This window comes from Scardinius erythrophthalmus (assembly GCF_964197995.2).
Source record: "Scardinius erythrophthalmus genome assembly, chromosome: 13".
NCBI classification, from domain to species: Eukaryota; Metazoa; Chordata; class Actinopteri; order Cypriniformes; family Leuciscidae; genus Scardinius; species Scardinius erythrophthalmus.
This window is the reverse complement of record NC_138233.1, coordinates 26,384,706-26,403,649: the sequence shown is the minus strand read 5'-3', so window position 1 is coordinate 26,403,649 and position 18,944 is coordinate 26,384,706. Positions and strand designations below refer to the sequence as shown.

At 38.7% G+C, this 18,944-nt stretch overlaps 1 pseudogene across 1 annotated transcript; it reads left to right on the top strand.

Moving 5' to 3' along the window:
• Nucleotides 1–11,824: 11,824 nt before the first annotated feature.
• Nucleotides 11,825–14,726, top strand: LOC308700474 (annotated as a pseudogene). Its single transcript has 3 exons — nt 11,825–11,869; nt 12,781–12,907; nt 13,451–14,726. The product of its transcript is annotated as an uncharacterized misc_RNA (transcript).
• The last annotated feature ends 4,218 nt before the right edge of the window (nt 14,727–18,944 follow it).

Genomic DNA, 18,944 nt, shown 5'->3' with positions numbered 1-18,944 from the left:
CACCAGTACTTTGTTTAGGCTTGGTTTGTAGGGAATTACAAACCTGCGTACATATATTCAAACGCACATAACTATAGAACCAATTCTTAATGCGCATGTGAACGCCATCAGCGTTTCTCACAGGTTCGCGTTTAAAGTCTATGTAGAGAGAATGGTGTCGTCTTAGTGGCCCCTAATTTAATAACAAATGATTGTTGCGACGGAAGCGAATCAATCATAACTAACCATAGCTGGAAAATAACTTTACTAAAGAACCGCTATAAAGCCAAAACAATCTCTGTTACCATAAATTATACGTTTATCTCTGTAAAGCTGCTTTGAAACAATCTACATTGTTAAAAGCGCTATATAAATGAAGATGACTTGACTTGACTAATGTGGATAATTGATGTTAATGTAAAAACCTTATGATAGCAACAGGTTATTCTGAAAACACCAGCTAACTGTTAGCAATCTCAATGGCAGTTGCTCAGTTGCACCCCAAAAGAAGTATGCAGTCTGAAAATCTGACATCTTGGATGGTCTAATAATTTAGCACTTTTTTTTAGCTTTCACTTTTAATGGCTGTGAATGGGGAAAAGATGCGTTTGGGACCAGGGGCTATATTCACAACAGGTCAATGATCCCAAGCATACCTCAAATTCCACCAAGCCTTGGTTGCAGAAGAAGTCCTGGAAGATTCTACAGTGGCCATCACAGTCACATGACCTGAACCCCATATAAAATCTCTGGTGGGATTTGAAGAAGGCAGTTGCATCACGCAAACCCAATAATATTACTGAACTGGAGGCCAATGCTTAGGGTTGGGCCGATAGACGATGCCATCGTCCATCGCGATGGCTGACAGACATCACGATGTTGAGCCGGCATCGCGATACACCCCCCCCATGTGATTCACCACAGCCAAAATAGCTCTGTATGACAGATGTAGCGCTTTTATTTCTAAATATTAAAGGGGGGGTGAAACACTCATTTTCAGTCAATCTCATGTTAATCTTGAGTACCTATAGAGTAGTACTGCATCCTTCATATCTCCAAAAAGTCTTTAGTTTTATTATATTTATAAAAGAAAGATTGGCAGTTCCGAGTCTTTCCGGAAAAAAAACGAGTGGCTGGAGGTGTGCCGTGTGGGCTGTGCTTACGCGCCGATAGCTAACAACACACAGACATTTGAAGCAGACAAGCAGTTTTACTCACCGCCTGCGGTTCCGACGCACGACCGTGAACCTTTATCATTGGGACTGCTCCATCCTTAAGTATTAGACGATCTGCAAATCCGGCGTCGAACTGGGCTTTGTTTATAAAACAATCATTGTCGAAATGCAGGGAACAAACAGTCTTGCACAACTCCGTTGATGCTCTGGAAAAACAAACTCCATCCACTGGTCCCTTAGCGCTGGGTTCTTTAGGAATCTGTGCAGGGATGTCTTGCCCTGGCAACTAAAAACCCACTTCTTTGGTGACACTGACTTCCCTAAAGCCGAGTACAGCGCTGTGATGATGGGCGAACTGCTTTCGCTCTCTTGCTCTTCCGATAGAAGTGCCCTTAGGACCCATATAAGGAAATTCTGCCCCATCTGACGTTACACATGCCCATATCGAAAAAAACTTTCCGAAACTTGTGACAAACCGGAAGGAGCATTTTTGGCACAGAAATACTCCTTCAAACGTACAATTTAATTTTTGAAACTTTGTCCATGTTTAGCATGGGAATCCAACTCTTTAACAGTGTAAAAAACTCAGTATGCATGAAATAGCATTTCACCCCCCCTTTAACAAACTTGCTTACCATGTCATCAACTATCTTCTATTCCGATTCTCAAATACGTGAAAGTGAGTTTGTTTTATTGAAGACAGGTTAAAACAGGGATAATACTCAAAACACCACGTATAACAGGCGTGCGACCAGGATAACCATTCACATGAGAGGATGAGTGATATGAATAAACCCAGCGCGGATGCCAAACTGGAACTTGATGAAGAGAACTCCAAATGATCTCCAGAAGTCTGGAAACACAGATGAGATCGATCCTATTCCATTATTCCTAGCTGCGGAAATAACTCCGCTAGGAAACTCAGACACAGGAACTAGGTGAGAGAACACAGGCAAGAGTGACGACCCGACACCCAGCAATGATCACTCCCGCTAGGCAGCTAACAATAGAAGTAACTAGCTGCAGCTGCGGACTGATTAAGTGATCAGCTGGTTACTAAGCAACAAACAAGCACTACACACTCAGAGCCCACACCCACAACAACCAACAGATACACAAAATGAACACACTGATCGATGAACCATGACACATGTCTGTTGGATTTATTAAAGCACGTGAATTCATCAGTTTCTCCAGAAATAAATGAAATTAAGTGGCCGGTGAACTGGGAGAAGGATAGAGTAAACTTTATAGTTACTTACACTGTGTATCTGATATGAATAAAACAAATCTGCAAATTTGAATGGATTGTTATTGCTGCTTCCATAGACACCATTATGTATTTTACAAACTATAAATGTATTGTTTTGCTATAAATTATATGTATTTAAATGTCAGAAACCTAAAATAAACATTATGTGGTTATACACACTGAATAGTTGTGATATATGACAAGCGCTGAGCGCGTCCGTCTTTGGCTCAGCGCCAGCCATAGCACGAATATCACGTCACTGAACATTCGCTCCTTAGTGGTCAGATGAGATGTAGAGGAAAATATCTAGTGGAAAATGAGAATGTTAGATATTATGTATAAGAGACTTATTGATCTTGAAACAAACCAAATTGTATTTTGAAAATGTAATAAACAGTTAAATATTTTCTCTGAAATAATAATAAAAGGTTATTCAAAACTACTTAGTGTTAAACTGAAGCTTTCATTAAGACAGTTTGCCCTGACTTTTTTTTTTAAAACATGCTCATCAGAGTGCTGTATTCTTTGTGTAAATTGCATTTAATATATATATTTTAATAAATTAATAAATAGGACAAAAATAATAAAAATAATGAGTCATGCCATTGACCCATAAATTAACAGACTGTGTTGCTGGTCGTGCGGTCTGAGGCCTGGAATATGACTTATTTAATAAAGCGCAGAATAGGATGTAGATATCCTGCCACGTGCCACACTGCTGATTTCTCTGATTTCTTGCCTTTTTTTATTTGGCTGTCCTTTTATTTCAATCTGTCATCTCAAGAATTCAATCTCAGTTCTTTCTCTCCCTCCTCACCATGCAGCCATCCTCGTCCAGTGCATGTGGTCTGGCCGTATGTCAGTCAGTAAGCTGTCTATTACATGCGGTCCAGGCTATCCAGTCAGGCCTCAGGCATATACTCAGAGAAGCCTGGCTTTGCCTGATGGATTCCAAGAGCACACCTCCCTCCAAACTTTCCTTCAGCTTACAGCAAGAGGCACTTCTGTCAGGAAAAAAATAATGAGCAATGCAAACTCGCTTGACCTCCCTGCAATGAGGCAGATCCTTCTCCATAGACAAAATTTGAAACGCCACCAACTGCAAATGCAATAAAATCTTTTTTGATCTGCTTGCGCTTGTTGAATATTTCCACAGATGCAGATCTCTGAAGCCGTTAGATAAATATTTCAGCGTCACTCCTTTTTTTGCCCAACATAATAGTATTGCAAACCTTACGGAGTGGGCTGCAATCAGACCTTGTCCAAATGCAATCAGACAGGTGCTTCAAACACAATCAGGCAGAAATGTTAGTCATTAAGGTGCTAATAAGTATTCTTAAGTCCTGTAAGACCCACGTAGGTAACAGTACAGATCCTTCTCAAGCCATTACAGTGCAATCTAGATACTCTCTATGCAATTACTTTTAGAAGTACTGTGAATCAGTATTATTTCTGAGCTGTGCGTATGTCAATTTTTCCAGCCAGGCTGAATATGGACACTGTCCAGCATGCTAAAACCGAGGTGCTCGACCTTCCATTTGCTAAGTAAATAAACAAGGTGATGATGAGGGAGGCAGGAGCATGTGTGCTTCACATGATGATTCACCTAAATAACAAGCAAAGGAAAGTGCATTTGGCAGGCATTTATAAACAGAAAACCACAAAGTTTATGCTTCTCAAAGTGCAAAGACACTAGTTACTTTGCAAGCTCTTCTGAGTTATTGAGTTACTGCCCCCTGCTGCCCATCAGACACATCACATATGTTTTTGACATTTCTTTTTGGGTTATTTGAACTGTAATTCCAATTGCAGTTATTGCACAATGAGTTTTTTGTGCTAGCCAATTATTTTCACATTCAGCGACCACTTTAGCCTCTCCAGCTTATCACATGGTTAGTGAAATAAAGTGCTTTTGGAAACCATGCAACAATCTTTAAGTACACCTAAAATCCTGCTGCATGTCAATACATCTCTTTTCCACCAACTCAATGTGAGTTATTTTCTATGCTTTCTGGTCATGGGTTTTGAGATCCTCTATGTGTGTGTTCATCAGGTGATGGTACATATTTTGATTGCAACATGATTATATGAAAATCGGTGGTGCTTGAGGATTTTCTAGGGTTTTAAAGGCTGAACGTGACCAGTCGTAAATAATCATTTAAAAGTATATTTCCATTTGCATTTAAAAAAAATACATCTCATTTTCTTATCATTCTCATTCCCCATTTGTGTATGAAAATTTCAGTGTTAAATTTTTTTATTACTTAATTTTAAATGTATTACTTAATTATAAATTGTCATTTATACTATTATAGTTTAATTAGCCTAATATTTGGATCTAGTTTTTTATAGTTTCATTTACATTTTAGTAATTTTACCATGTGTTTTGTCATTTTCTTCTTCTTTTTTTACAATTTTTTTTTTTTTTTTTTTTTTTTACATTTTTAGTCAAATATTTTTAGTTATTTAACTTAAAGTTTATTTATTAGTGTCAAGGCAACATTTCTCATTTTCGTTAAGTTTCTACGTTTTTTTAAAAAACATTTTCATCTATTATTTATATTTTATTTTATGTCAGTTTTTATTATTATTTTTTTTTTTTTATTACTGAAACATTTTTGAATAGTTTAAGTTATAGTTTAAAATAACAACACTGGTTTAGATGAATTCTATTGAAGCTTGTTTCTGCCACGGAATACAAAATATATATTTTTTTCTCCTGCAGTTCCGAGTTTATAAATTGCAATTCTGACATTCTTCTCAGAATTGTGAGATATAAAACTTGCAATTGTGAGTAAAAAAAGTATATATATATCCAAATGAATGATAACAAGAGTAACTTTGCTCCTCTACAACTAAGCAACAAAACAGCTTTTAGTAAAGGGTAATGTCAAACCTGCTGTTTATTTAATATCAGCACAAATAGACCTGCAGTCTGAATGCAACAATCATTCGCCTATTATGTTTTTGTGTGCGTCAGCACTTATAATAGCAATTTATTTTTAAAATGATTTTTTTTCTTCTTTTTTTTAATGAATTGGGCACATTCCGTCCACAATCTCTGACAAGACCCAATATAAATTTTTTAGAGATATATCAACAAATGTCCAACAGTGTATATTTCCATACTGAGCGAGTCAGGACAGATTGACATTTAAAATTGATTATGAACATTATTCCAATTAGGACACTTGTGGCAGGTCAGTGTTCGGCACAGTACATCTTGTACTCCAGGTCAGATTGAGCAGCCTGTGGAGAGGCAATATTGGCAAACCTCATGGCTCTAATCAGTCCGCGTCGTGAGGCTAATGATAGTGAAACAAAGCCAAGTCCTAGAGCTGATAGCCACTTCTGTCAACATTTTGAAGTTAACTTTGTTGCTTCTCTGCAATGAATCCCAAACAACTTTTCACACACACAAAAAGAAAGGATAAAAATGTGAGGGGAAATATATATATATATATATATATATATATATATATATATATATATATATATACATATATATATATATATATATATATATATACATATATATATATACATATATATATATATATATATATATACATATATATATATATATATATATATATATACATATATATATATATATATACATATATATATATATATATATATATACATATATATATATATATATATATATATATATATATATATATATATATATATATATATATGATATGAATGATATTATAGTGCATTATTATTCCTGAAATACTCATTTGTTGAAATACTCATCTAAATATTTTTGTCTGGCTTAAAACAAGAAGAAAAAATAAATCTGCCAGTAGGGAAAGAAAAATAAACTCAATTCATAAGGAAAACAAGTTTATTTTTCTTATCATTTTGGCAGGTATTTTTCTTGCTTTAAGCACAAACTCAACTAATTCTGATACATTTGAGACAATAGATAGATAGATTTCATAAGTCCCCCTTCACACTGATTATAGAGGTCTGATAGTGAGTCAGTAACTGAGGCAGTAACTGATAATGGTAAAGTGGGACACTGTAAAGGCCCGTACACACCGGGACGAATATCGGCGCGCGTTATTCGCCAGCGTTTTTCAACGCGTTTTTTGTGTTCACACCATAGACTGTAAAAAATATGGACAAAGCGTCTGTGACGTCACCCATAGACTTTCTGAAGAACGGGTTTGAAGCATAGACTGTAAAAAAATATGGACGTAGTGTCCGTGACGTCACCCGTAGGTTTCTGAAGAGCATTTTTGAAGCCTAAAGTGGGCGGAGCCGGCCGTCGCCATCTTGGCCTTGCGTCACTCCCGGATAACAGAAAATGGACAAACAGGCGGGGCGTGAGTGGAGCTGAGGAGCCTGGCTTGGCTATCTGAAATCACCTAGCTCGACGTGATCGAGTTAGCTGATGATGTAAAGCCAATTAAACGTTCCTATTTTTGCCCTTCGAAATATTATAATAGTTAAAAGACATGGCTACAAGTGAGACTGTGTATTACTTCGAGAGTGTTTGTGTGTGACAGTGATTTATGTGCATACATGTCCGTCACTCTTTCACGGTCCGTCAGCGCGGCATTGCTCAAGTTCGTAGAGAGCTTATATTCAGTCCATTTTAAATTCTGATGTTGGTCGTCTCTCAAATGGGTTATGGTTTAACCGTTAAACCATAGATATATTGCCTTTGAAGTGCAAGTAAATGCGCTAGAAAATCCGCGCTCATTCACGGACGGAGAAAGCGCCGACGCCTGCATGATTTCATCTGACGGTAACCTACATAAGCATATTATATTCCATCTGTTCCATGGGAGCAGAACGAACGAGCATTTATTGACGTTTTAAATTTGAAAACCCCAAAAAGCAACGAAATTGTCAGACATCCATTAGTGCATGTTCACAGAGGAAAACAACTGAAATACAGCGCTGGTTGTTCTCTCGAACGATAACGACGGAATCCAAAGACGTGAGCTTTGTAACGTTACCCAAGTATTAAAATTGTATGATAATCCCGAAAAAAAGCACAAACACTGCAGAGATGGCAACTTCAGCAGCTAACATTGCTGAGGTGAAGTGACGGCTAACAGCAGACAAACGGCTAGCACTGACAGCGGCAATCCATCTGTCACTCAAGTGGCCACTGGCCACACCCTTAAATTTAAATATGAATCAACTAAACGGACGAGTTATAAAATAATTCACCCCCCTCACAGTTGTTATGAAGGGCAAAATTAGCTGTATAGACCAAATCCACATACAGACACCAGGCTTTAAACACGTTTTTTCCTGCTGTAAAGTTGGTCATTTTAACATGGGGGAGATACAGATTTGACTCACTTCTGACAACAGCCTCAAGCGGCCAGTCAACGAATTACAGTTTAACTCACTTCCGTGTTGGTTTCAAGGGAGAGACGGGGAGGTTGCCGCTTGGTTTGAAGCCGTTTATGGGGGGTATGGGCGGCGCCATCTTGGAAAATCTTGGGAAATCCTAACCCCGCCCACCTTCTAACGCAGCGCGCGTCACCCCGCCCACCTTCACTCAGCTCGCATGCTACTCCGGTCATCTTTGTGTATATTTCAGGCAACGAAATATGTTATAAAACACCATACTAACTCTTTTCGTTTTCATTTAAAGAAATCTTAAACATTATAGCCACACAAATGTGGTTCAGGCAACGCATATTGATTACATTCAATTGCACATAACGTTTGCCTATTTATGAAAAAAAAAATATATATATATATAAAACACAAACCTGCCTCTTTTTATTTTAAATATAATATAAAAATATTAAACATTTTATGGTCCAGGCAATATGTGCATTTGTACTAAACAACAGATTTTGCAGTAAACAACATTACAGATCATCTTCGTTGTATTAAAATTTAAAATGACAAAAACTCAACCCAGTCTCTTTTTGTTAAATTTCAGTTTTATCAATGTAATGTGGGAGGAGACTGGCCAGCAATCAGTTTCAGGTGTAGGTGGTTAGTTCTATCATTAAGATCGCATAAAGGGTTCTTACAGCAACAGGAGGTGGTTTTTCTGCAGTTCTGGCGTGTGTTTGTTGTGCTCAACGTGCAGCCTCTGTACCCTTTCATAGGTATGTTTTTAGTTGTTTGGGTTGTTTGCGTGAAGTTTCCAACTGCTCCTTGATGGTGCAATTCCATCTTTGTTATTTTCTTTTAGGCTGATTATTTAAGAGGTTTTATTCTCTGTCTGGGAAATGAGGCAGACAAACATTTATTGCTGCGGTACCTTCAATGGGCTGATGGCCGTGTTGGAATGCTGAATAACGGTAAACGCAGTATATACACTTTAAGACCGATCATTTATGAGTTTGAGTCAATTAATATACAAATGTATTTGATGTTGTGGTAATCTTTTTTCTTGTTTTATAGTACCTTTTATCAATCATGTTTGGGGATTGAGAGCTGAGATTGGGTAACTGTGTTGCAGTTGTACTTTCGCTAAAGTAGGTTATGTTTTGTTTTAAATTGTGGGCTGCATTGATGTGTATTAACATGCATGTTTCTTTATTGTTAAAGGGGCAGACCAGCCACTGTTTCTTGTATATTTTAGATTTATATTGTGGTTTGTTATTTGATATTGATTTTGATCTTAATGTTATTTGTTATTTGCTTTGTTTTCTTTGGTACTGCTCTCCTCTTTTGTGTGTTCCAGTGGTCAGAGACTTTGTACAGGGCCGGACCTGCATCTACACTAAACCTCCTTCGGTGTAGGTGATTTGGGTGGTGTGACATTGCTGTGTGGTGTGTACTGGAGCTTGGCACTGAAATAGTGACTTAAAGGTTACTACTTATTTGCGGTGTATGTTGTGGGGTTTCTTCTGTCTTCTGTCTCTTACAGGTGGTAGGAGGTCCACAAGAGCAGGTCCGACCCTCTTGCAGTCTTGAGGAGAGCTAATTCCAACTTCTGTGAATGTTATTACTAGTTTTTAACATTTGATGGTTCTATTGGAACAATAAAAATTGTTACCTTTTTACAAACTACATTTGTTGTCCATAATCTGTATTTTGTGACCCCTAGAGGGCTCCTCCTGCCTTAAGGAGGTGGCGTAGTCAGCTTATATTTCCTACACTACATTAGCCATTATAAAAGTATAAGTAAAAGGTATAAGAAGCTATACAAATAAAGCAAACAATTCAGTCAAACATACAAAGTCAGCGTGAGTCTAACCATACATCGGTAAAGTTAAATAGCTTATAAAGTTATGAAACTTCCCCTCAGCCAAAACGATTGCCCAGGGAAAAAATATAGATTCACGAGACCAAAAATCGCCCATTAGATATACACAAGATGAATTATATCTCATGTTTAACCACTACAGAGACGCCAGAGTCCGCGGCATTGGCGGCAAACCTCAGAACGTCAAGCCGATGAAAGACTCTTCCAGGCGGGGTACATCGCGCCGAGCGCCCGGTCATCGCTGGATCAACTGGATAAAATTTTCATAAATCTTTAAATAAACCACAGATTTGAGCTTTAAACAACTACATTCTCGCCTGAAAAACTCTTAAAACTACATTTCATGATACAGAAACAGTAGTATTATATGTCAACTGTATTAAAAAATGGCGCTTATGTTGTCATTCTCCGTGGCGCTGCCTTGTCAGCTGTCAATCAAGCTGTCAATCAAAGTTAACCACGCCCTTATTGTCATATATTTTATAACTAAATACGATCTAAACTAACGAGTTAGAAAAAAATTCACCCCCCTCACAGTTGTCAGGCACTCGGAACCTATCGAAAAATACAATAAAAGTCCATGGGACCAACTTGTAAAAACATGAATTTATGCTGTGAAAACGGACATTTTAACATGGGGGCTATGGACATTTGCTCCCTTTTGGGACCTGCCCCTAGCGGATTTTCGATGTATTGCAGTTTTTCGCACTTCCGGGTAGGCTTCATTTTTCAGATCAGAATGTTGCCGCTTGGTTCACACCCAAGCGATTTTCGCTGACGATGAGCCGAGTGAACATGCAAATTCATTCCCTGACATTAGATGGCGCTTAATACCACTCCATAACAGTTCTCTTTTATCAAGATTTTTGTAGTCGCTGTCGCGTTTGTCATATAGTTCTTTATGTTCCGACACCGAGACCAGCAGCTCTACATTCATCTTGCCTTGCATCTTCCTTGTCTTATTTCTTCCCGGCAGTGTTTAGACGCTACTCGGAGTATATCTTCTTCGCCGTTACGTATGTGTGCTTGTTTTGTGTTTGAGCGCCCCCAAGTTGTGTTTTATTGTAACTCCAGAAGCTCCAGACACGTGAGCAAAAGCGCCAATCTCATTGGTCGGATAGTTTTTGACGCGGCGCGTCAAACCAAAAAAACTAACCCGAGGCGTTTTTAAAAAAAATACGCTTTTACGCGTGACGTTTTTCGCGTCGGTGTGCACACTCACATTGGCGCCCTTTGTTTAGTTACGAGGCGTTAAACGTCGGCGAATTTCGTCCCGGTGTGAACAGGCCTTTAGTGTAATCTCTGTTCTAGAGCTGACAATGTAAAGCTGCCCCTGTTTATACAGTGATGATCTTTCCCAAAAGTCTCTGTGACTATGTGATATTTTTTTTAAAGGTGAATTATTATTATTTATTTATTTTGGCACATGAAATGGCAAACTCAGCATGAGGCAACAACGGTTTGCGTTATTTGTTTGAATTAGATTTAATCTAATTTTTAAAATTTTTTTTTAGTCTTGAGGTTTAAATCTGATGCTTTTAATTCAATGTAGTGAGAGCAGACAGCCTGTCCGGGTCTCAGGAGGGATTGCATTCTTATATAATTTGATAGTCTGGATCATAGGGGTGTAGAGGGAGATAAATGACCTCTTGGGTTTCAGATTTTCAATTTCCTTCCTGTGCTGCCCTTCCTGCAACTGTTGACCACACATTTTCTGTCTGGATTGAAGCCGGGGGCAGTTAGAAAAGAGTCATGCTCTTCACAGCTGAAGCAAGGTTGCTGGGTTTTGACTTTATATTAGGGGTGTAAAGGTACACGTATTTTTAGATTTTTTTTTTTTTTTTTTTTTTACGGGTTGTTCAGTACATTGCCGAACCATTTAATTCCGAAAACCAGTCAGTATTTGATGTGACCACCATTTGCCTCATGCAGTGCAACACATCTCCTTCGCATAGAGTTGATCAGGTTGTTGATTGTGGCCTGTGGAATGTTGGTCCACTCCTCTTCAATGGCTGTGCGAAGTTGCTGGATATTGGCAGGACCTGGAACACGCTGTCGTATAAGCCGATCCAGAGCATCCCAAACATGCTCAATGGGTGACATGTCCGGTGAGTATGCTGGCCATGCAAGAACTGGGATGTTTTCAGCTTCCAGGAATTGTGTACAGATCCTTGCAACATGTGGCCGTGCATTATCATGCTGCAACATGAGGTGATGGTCGTGGATGAATGGCACAATGGGCCTCAGGAACTCGTCACGGTATCTATGTGCCATCAATAAAAAGCACCTGTGTTCGTTGTCCATAACATACGCCTGCCCATACCATAACCCCACCGCCACCATGGGCCACTCGATTCACAACCTTGACATTAGCAAACCGCTCACCCACACAACACCATACACGCTGTCTGCCATCTGCCCTGTACAGTGAAAACCGGGATTCATCGGTGAAGAGAACACCTCTCCAAAATGCCAGACGCCATAGAATGTGAGCATTTGCCCACTCAAGTCTGTTATGACAAAAAACTGCAGTCAGGTCGAGACCCCGATGAGGACGACGAGCATGCAGATGATATATCCAGCTAGACAGACAGTGAACCGGCGAGATGTTAGCTTTAACATTAGCTTTCATGAATCTTTTCTCATTTAACTTTAACTTTTTTAAAACTGCAAACAGACATAAGAAAATCCAGCAATTAGAATTGTGCATATTCAAAGTGCATAGTTGACTGAACAGTATTTATTGTCTAAATAAAGCATTCAAATGAAACATTAAATCAACACATTAAGCATTAAACTTTACATTGTTATGTGCATTTGTTAATTATATTCCTTGTTTTAGGTAACGGCTTGTAATCACAGAATCCAAATTAGTCTAATAATCATAACAAAAGACCGCTAACATATTGCACAGTCACCTTATGTTTCGTTTTTAGCAACATTTGCATCTCTAGATTAATGGATTTACTGGTAAACATCTTAAACCTACTAAACATCATATTTGTATGACAAATAATAGCAACTCTTCAGCCATGACACTTCACAATGAACTCATAACCAACCAAGTCACACGTAAGTAACCATACACAATCCTCACAAGAGGGCACTTAAAGGTCAACATACTGTATAACCAAATCCCAAATTCCTTACAATTAAACTGAACCATACAGTTCTACTTTATGACTGACCCTGAGAACTTCATCAAAACTCACTATCCTGATGAAGAGGAGTGGCAGCTCTTGGAGAGCCCTATTGAGCTTGAAGAGTTTGACCCACCTTCACTCAAAACACGTCCTGGTTACAGGTACTGTAACACTTTTTGTACATTTTGTATTACTCAAAGCAACAAATGTGTTTAAAACTCACTTGCCAAGCTCTTAGAACGGAACTCTTTGCATTTATGTTGGATTTTTACATTTTTCTAGAAATGTTTAAAATGTAATGACTAAAAATAATTAAATGTAAATGATAAATAGTAACATTTCCTTGTCATAAAAATATTTTATTTTTTGCCTGTTGGTTACTGCAGGACTTTGGCAGTTTTGTAACTTAAGAAATTAAATAAAAACCTATTTAACAAAAAATATAACATTGAGGCTTTATTCTTTATTGCGATATTAAATGCAGCTGACCTTTACATTTTATACATTATGCATCAGAAAATTAAAAAACAATTTTAATTCAGAAGCTAAAAACATGCTCATCATAAAAGAGGTGTATGTTTGATTTGCATCTGTTGTGAATTCTTAAAGAATCTACTAGAATGCGTGTCATGTCATTGATCCATCAATTGATGTACTGCTGTGAGTAATTGACACCTTTACCATTTATATGCCACAGAGATGATGGTATTGATGACTTTTTCTCAGCTTGTCGATTTCACCCATCAGATTTCCCAGCCTAGTGGCAATGAACTACAACAGCTGAGCAATTCCATCGGCTTCCTCACAAGTACCCAGCACAGCATGGAGCTCCGCCTCATGCCCCCAACGTCTGGCACAAATGAGGTCAGGGTTTTGCTCAAACTAGAAACACTTCCAAAACATTCAGCTGCATTTGTTCCTTCCAGATGGAACGTCCAACACCCAAGGCCTCAGAAGAGCTGCTTGAGAATCCCTACATGTCCTGTTGCCTGCAACCAGACGCTATGAGTTTAGGACTCGAGTCTTGTAAATATATATAATTTTTCTAGAGTCTGGATCCCTTAAATTAGTTTTAAAGACTACTAGACCACTTATGATGTTGCATGTGTGAACTGAGCCATAAGGACCTGGATAAGACTTTAGTCCTAAATGCTAGGCCATTCAGACTGAGCCAGATCAACTCATGTAACATCCTCTACCCTTACCGTGGTTACCAGTGATTTATCTGTGTTTGCAAGAGACTGGGCGTATGCAGCAGACAGCTTCATTCTTTGCTGCTCAGATGTTTATATTAACCTGAATGAGCTTTTTCCGTATGGTCTCAGCAGTTCTTGTGGTCCTGGTATGAGGGCTTTGGAGGCCGGCATCTCCAGGTTCAGCCATACAGAAGCTCTGGTTTAAACACAAAAAGGAAACTGCAACATCATCTTCCAGAGCCCTCAAGATCTAGACCAGGGTTTCTCAAACTCTGTCCTGGAGGACTACTGTCCTGCACAATTTAGCTCCAACCCTGATCAAACACACCTAGCTGTGAGTTTCTAGTGATCCTGAAGACATTGATTAGCTTGCTCAGGTGTGTTTGATCAGGGTTGGAGCTAAACTGCTAAAAAGCTAGAATTCACCTTGCTTTGTGAATACATCCTGAAGAACACCTCAGTGAATAAAAGCAATCCATTCCCATGCACATACAAAGCCTGGAAGAGGGGCAACGTGCTGTTTGAACCTTGTGCAGGGCTGTTAGAGGCCTTGTCCTGGGTGAAATGTCATGTACGTTACGTGTCCCAAGTGCCCGACTAGTGAGTATGCAAGGAGATCAGAGAATGGATCTCCACAGTAAGAGCAGGGTTTGGGAAGGGACTGTGTTTACAGGCAGGGAATCACAGCTTGAACTTGCTGCCAGCCAAAGCGAGACCTCCAATGAGATGGTCATCCTGATGTCCTTCAGTGTGCTGGAGCCAGAACAAGAGATATGACAAAGTTCTGCAAGTCACATGAAATAATCCCAAAAGACACTTGAGACCCCTTGGTTGTAACTATATTCAGCATGGCTTCTTGTATGTTATCGCTTTACTATAATTTATAGCACAATTAAAACAAAAATCTTCATTAATATACAACAATCTATTTTACAATGAAATTAGGCTGTGACGGTGGCAGTTTTTTACCACCGCGGTGGTAATGGACCAACTACCAGTGGTGGTGCGGTCGTTGGTGGGTTGTTTTGGAAAATAAAATAAAAAATGAAGTGTTTATTTGAGCAATTCCTAACTTAAATAACATAATAAAGTTAAATACACTAAACAAAATTATAAATGCAACACTTTTGTTTTTGTCCCCATTTTTCATGAGCTGAACTCAAAGATCTATGTACACAAAAGGCCTATTTCTCTCAAATATTGTTTGCAAATCTGTCTAAATCTGTGCACTTCTCCTTTGCAGAGAAAATCCATCCACCTCACAGGTGTGGCATATCAAGATGCTGATTAGACCGCATGATTATTGCACAGGTGTGCCTTAGGCTGGCCACAATAAAAGGCCACTCTAAAATGTGCAGTTTTATCACATAGCACAATGCCACAGATGTCGCAAGTTTTGAGGGTGTGTGCAATTGTCATGTTGACTGCAGGAACATCCACAAGAGCTGTTTCCCGCGAATTGAATGTTTCAGAGAATTTAGCAGTCCATCCAACCGGCCTCACAACCGCAGACCACATGTAATCACACCAGCCCAGGACCTCCACATCCAGCATCTTCACCTCCAAGATCGTCTGAGACCAGCCACCCAGAAAGCTGCTGCAACAATCGTTTTGCATTACCAAAGACCTGACTGCAGTTTGTCGTCGTAACAGACTTGAGTGGGCAAATGCTCACATTCTATGGCGTCTGGCACTTTGGAGAGGTTTTCTCTTCACGGATGAATCCTGGTTTTCACTGTACAGGGCAGATGGCAGACAGCATGTATGGCGTTGTGTGGGTGAGTGGTTAGCTGATGTCAAAGTTGTGGATCGAGTGGCCCATGGTGGCGGTGGGGTTATGGTATGGGCAGGTGTATGTTATGGACAACGAACACAGGTGAATTTTATTGATGCCATTTTGAATGCACAGAGATACCGTGACGAGATCCTGAGGCCCATTGTTGTGCCATTCATCCACGACCATCACCTCATGTTGCAGCATGATAATGCACGGCCCCATGTTGCAAGGATCTGTGCACAATTCCTGGAAGCTGAAAACTTCCCAGTTCTTCCATGGCCAGCATACTGTAAGAAAAAATGATGTGGATGTCGAAGATCTCAAAAATGAAGTTTATTACAGCATAGCAGTGGCAAGGTACACAAAGCACCTTGGGTTCACCGGCGTCAGAATGAACCCAGAACATCCAAATCTCAAACCTTTTATCCTGTTACAGTTTACAACTCTTAATGTAAATGAAGTTGCTCTTATTGTAACAGCTGTGGTCTGTATGTTAATGAAGTTGAGACACCCCATTGTCTGAGAAGATTCTCTGTGTCCCACACCAATTCCCATTCTACAATTGATTACCATTTGTTCAGGATGTGATCAACCCAAATGGTCAACTCTTAATGTAAATGAAATCAGAATAGCAAAAGGTTTAGGTGATACAATCTATCTGAAGTGATCACATCTTTGATCTTCTGTTAAAACAAAATGGTCAAATGTTTAAGGTGACAAGCTATTTGAAGTCCCTGTAATCAAGATGGTTGTTGGTTGCCCTCTGTGATACTATTTACATATTACTGAGATTGAATGTAATTGTCTCTATATGATAATTAAACTCTTTTAAGTGAAGGAACATTTTGAAGGAACAATATATATATATATTGGAGTGGAAGTTGTTGGGAACAGACCATAATTTCTTATAATACTCACCGGACATGTCACCCATTGAGCATGTTTGGGATGCTCTGGATTGTCTTATATGACAGCGTGTTCCAGGTCCAGGTCCAGGTCCAGGTCCAATATCCAGCAACTTCGCACAGCAACATTCCACAGGCTACAATCAACAACCTGATCAACTCTATGCGAAGAAGATGTGTTTCACTGTGTGAGGCCAGATACTGACTGGTTTTCGGAACCCCCCGGAATTATGTGTTTATAATTTTGTTCAGCGTAATTACCTGTGGCTAGATCTGCACGATTAATCGCTAAAAGATTGCAATCTCGATTCAACCCCCCACGTGATCTTAATCCTGCGTTTCTACGATTCTGCTAAAGATATTTAACGAGATAACGCGCTGGGGTGGAACGGATCACACTAGATTCGGTTCGGCACTCATGTGATTCGCGGATTAACTGCTAAATTTAACCATCATAGAGTGAAAGTTCATAATTTGGACGTGTATTGACATGCCAATTTACACATTCAAACTATTTTAATTGCGGAAGAAGAGCCGAAAACTGGGACTCGCGTGTTATCTGCGAGAGAGAGACGCGTTTCAGACAGCGCTCGAATGCAGAATTGATACCTCTTTCGCGTTTCCTTGCCCTTGAACGGACACATAAACACAAAATTGTCAAAATACCAGTCTAAATGACCATCTATGACAAGTATTCTCTCGTTTATGTCATATGTGAACAGCTGAGAAAGAAACAGATATTTGTCAGTTTTTTTCGGCCCGTGCAGTCGGTCTTAAACAGCATACACTTAAAGTCCGCGTGAACCGGAAGTTGCAAACGACTTTCCTCCAGTGTTGTGACGCATTTCCCAGGGAAACGGAATATTGAACAGAGGGCAGGGTTTTACTCTAGCGCTCCTCCTCTCCATCTCTGCTCATAACAGACTAACGGTTTGTAGGGAGTGGTTAAGCGTTGCCCAAACCAATTCCTCAAACCTACGTCATCAGAGAAGGTCCTCCAATGCAAAGGGGAGGGGCATTTTCAGATTTTGATTAAAGATTACGAAGCCAAAACATTTTTTTGTGTGGATTGACTTGCATGGATGAATTGTTCACCACAAAACAATCAATTTAGGCAAACAAAGTAAATATGGTCATATATATATATATATATATATATATATACTGTTTTCTGTGTCATTGATATAAATAAAATATAAAAAAATACAGCTTTAACAAAGATTAAACTATATTTAATTTATACAGTGACAAATAGTGTTATTTTACATTTAGGCTTAATTATTCATTTCTGTACCTGAATATACTGTTAGACTTTCAAATAACTTTGTTATTTAATATTCATCTCTGCTTGTAATTTGTGTATTTGCTCTTATTTTATTTCTGACTGTTCACTTGTTTTAAATAATGTGTGAACTTTATCAGTTAGGCTATAGTTTTTAATGTAGTAGGCTAGCTATCGAAAAACTTCAACTGAGCTTTAAGTAATAAATGAAAAGCAAAGTTATTATAAACTTATCTCAATTAAACACTTTTCTTAAACTACAGTATGAGATGGTTACAAACAAAACTGCTCAATCACAAAGTAGGCTACCAGCGGCCAGACGTTACAAACGTCTATAGCAACGCTATTCAACGCAACACCATACCCAAAAATGTTGATAGTGTTTCTTGCTAAGAATCTTTAATAGGTCTAGCCTGGGGTAATACCTTTGAATGTTGTCAATGTTTAATTGTCATTTTTTATTTATTTAAATATTACATTCTTTTTGTTTACTGCATTTATTTAAATTTGACTGAAGCAAGAGTATTATGTCTTATTTTGTCTTATCTTATTTGGTAACCTTTTGTTCAGGATTTGTAGATCTTTAAAATGATAAAGCTTTTCAGAATCGTGAGAGAATCGTGATCTTTATTCCAAGCAAAAAAAAAATTGATTCTCATTTTAGCCAGAATCGTGTCGCTCTACCTGTGGCATCTCCAATCAACACCCAAGCGTCTACAGTCAACACTTAAATAATTTTACCTGGGGTGTCTCCAGTCGACACCCAAGCGTCTACAGTTGACACTTAAGAAATATATCTGGGGCGTCTACAATCGACACCCAAGCGTCTACAGTCAACACTTAATAATTTATACTCTAGCTCTGCATCTACAGTCGACAACTGGCTTCCCAGAATCCCACCCGAAAAAGGAATACAACAGTAGAATAGGAGCATGGCAAAAAGGACATGATACATTACATAATTTCCCTACAATTTGATTGGTTCTTCATTGGCAAACCCTTCTGTTAATAGGTAGAAGCAAACTCTGTTT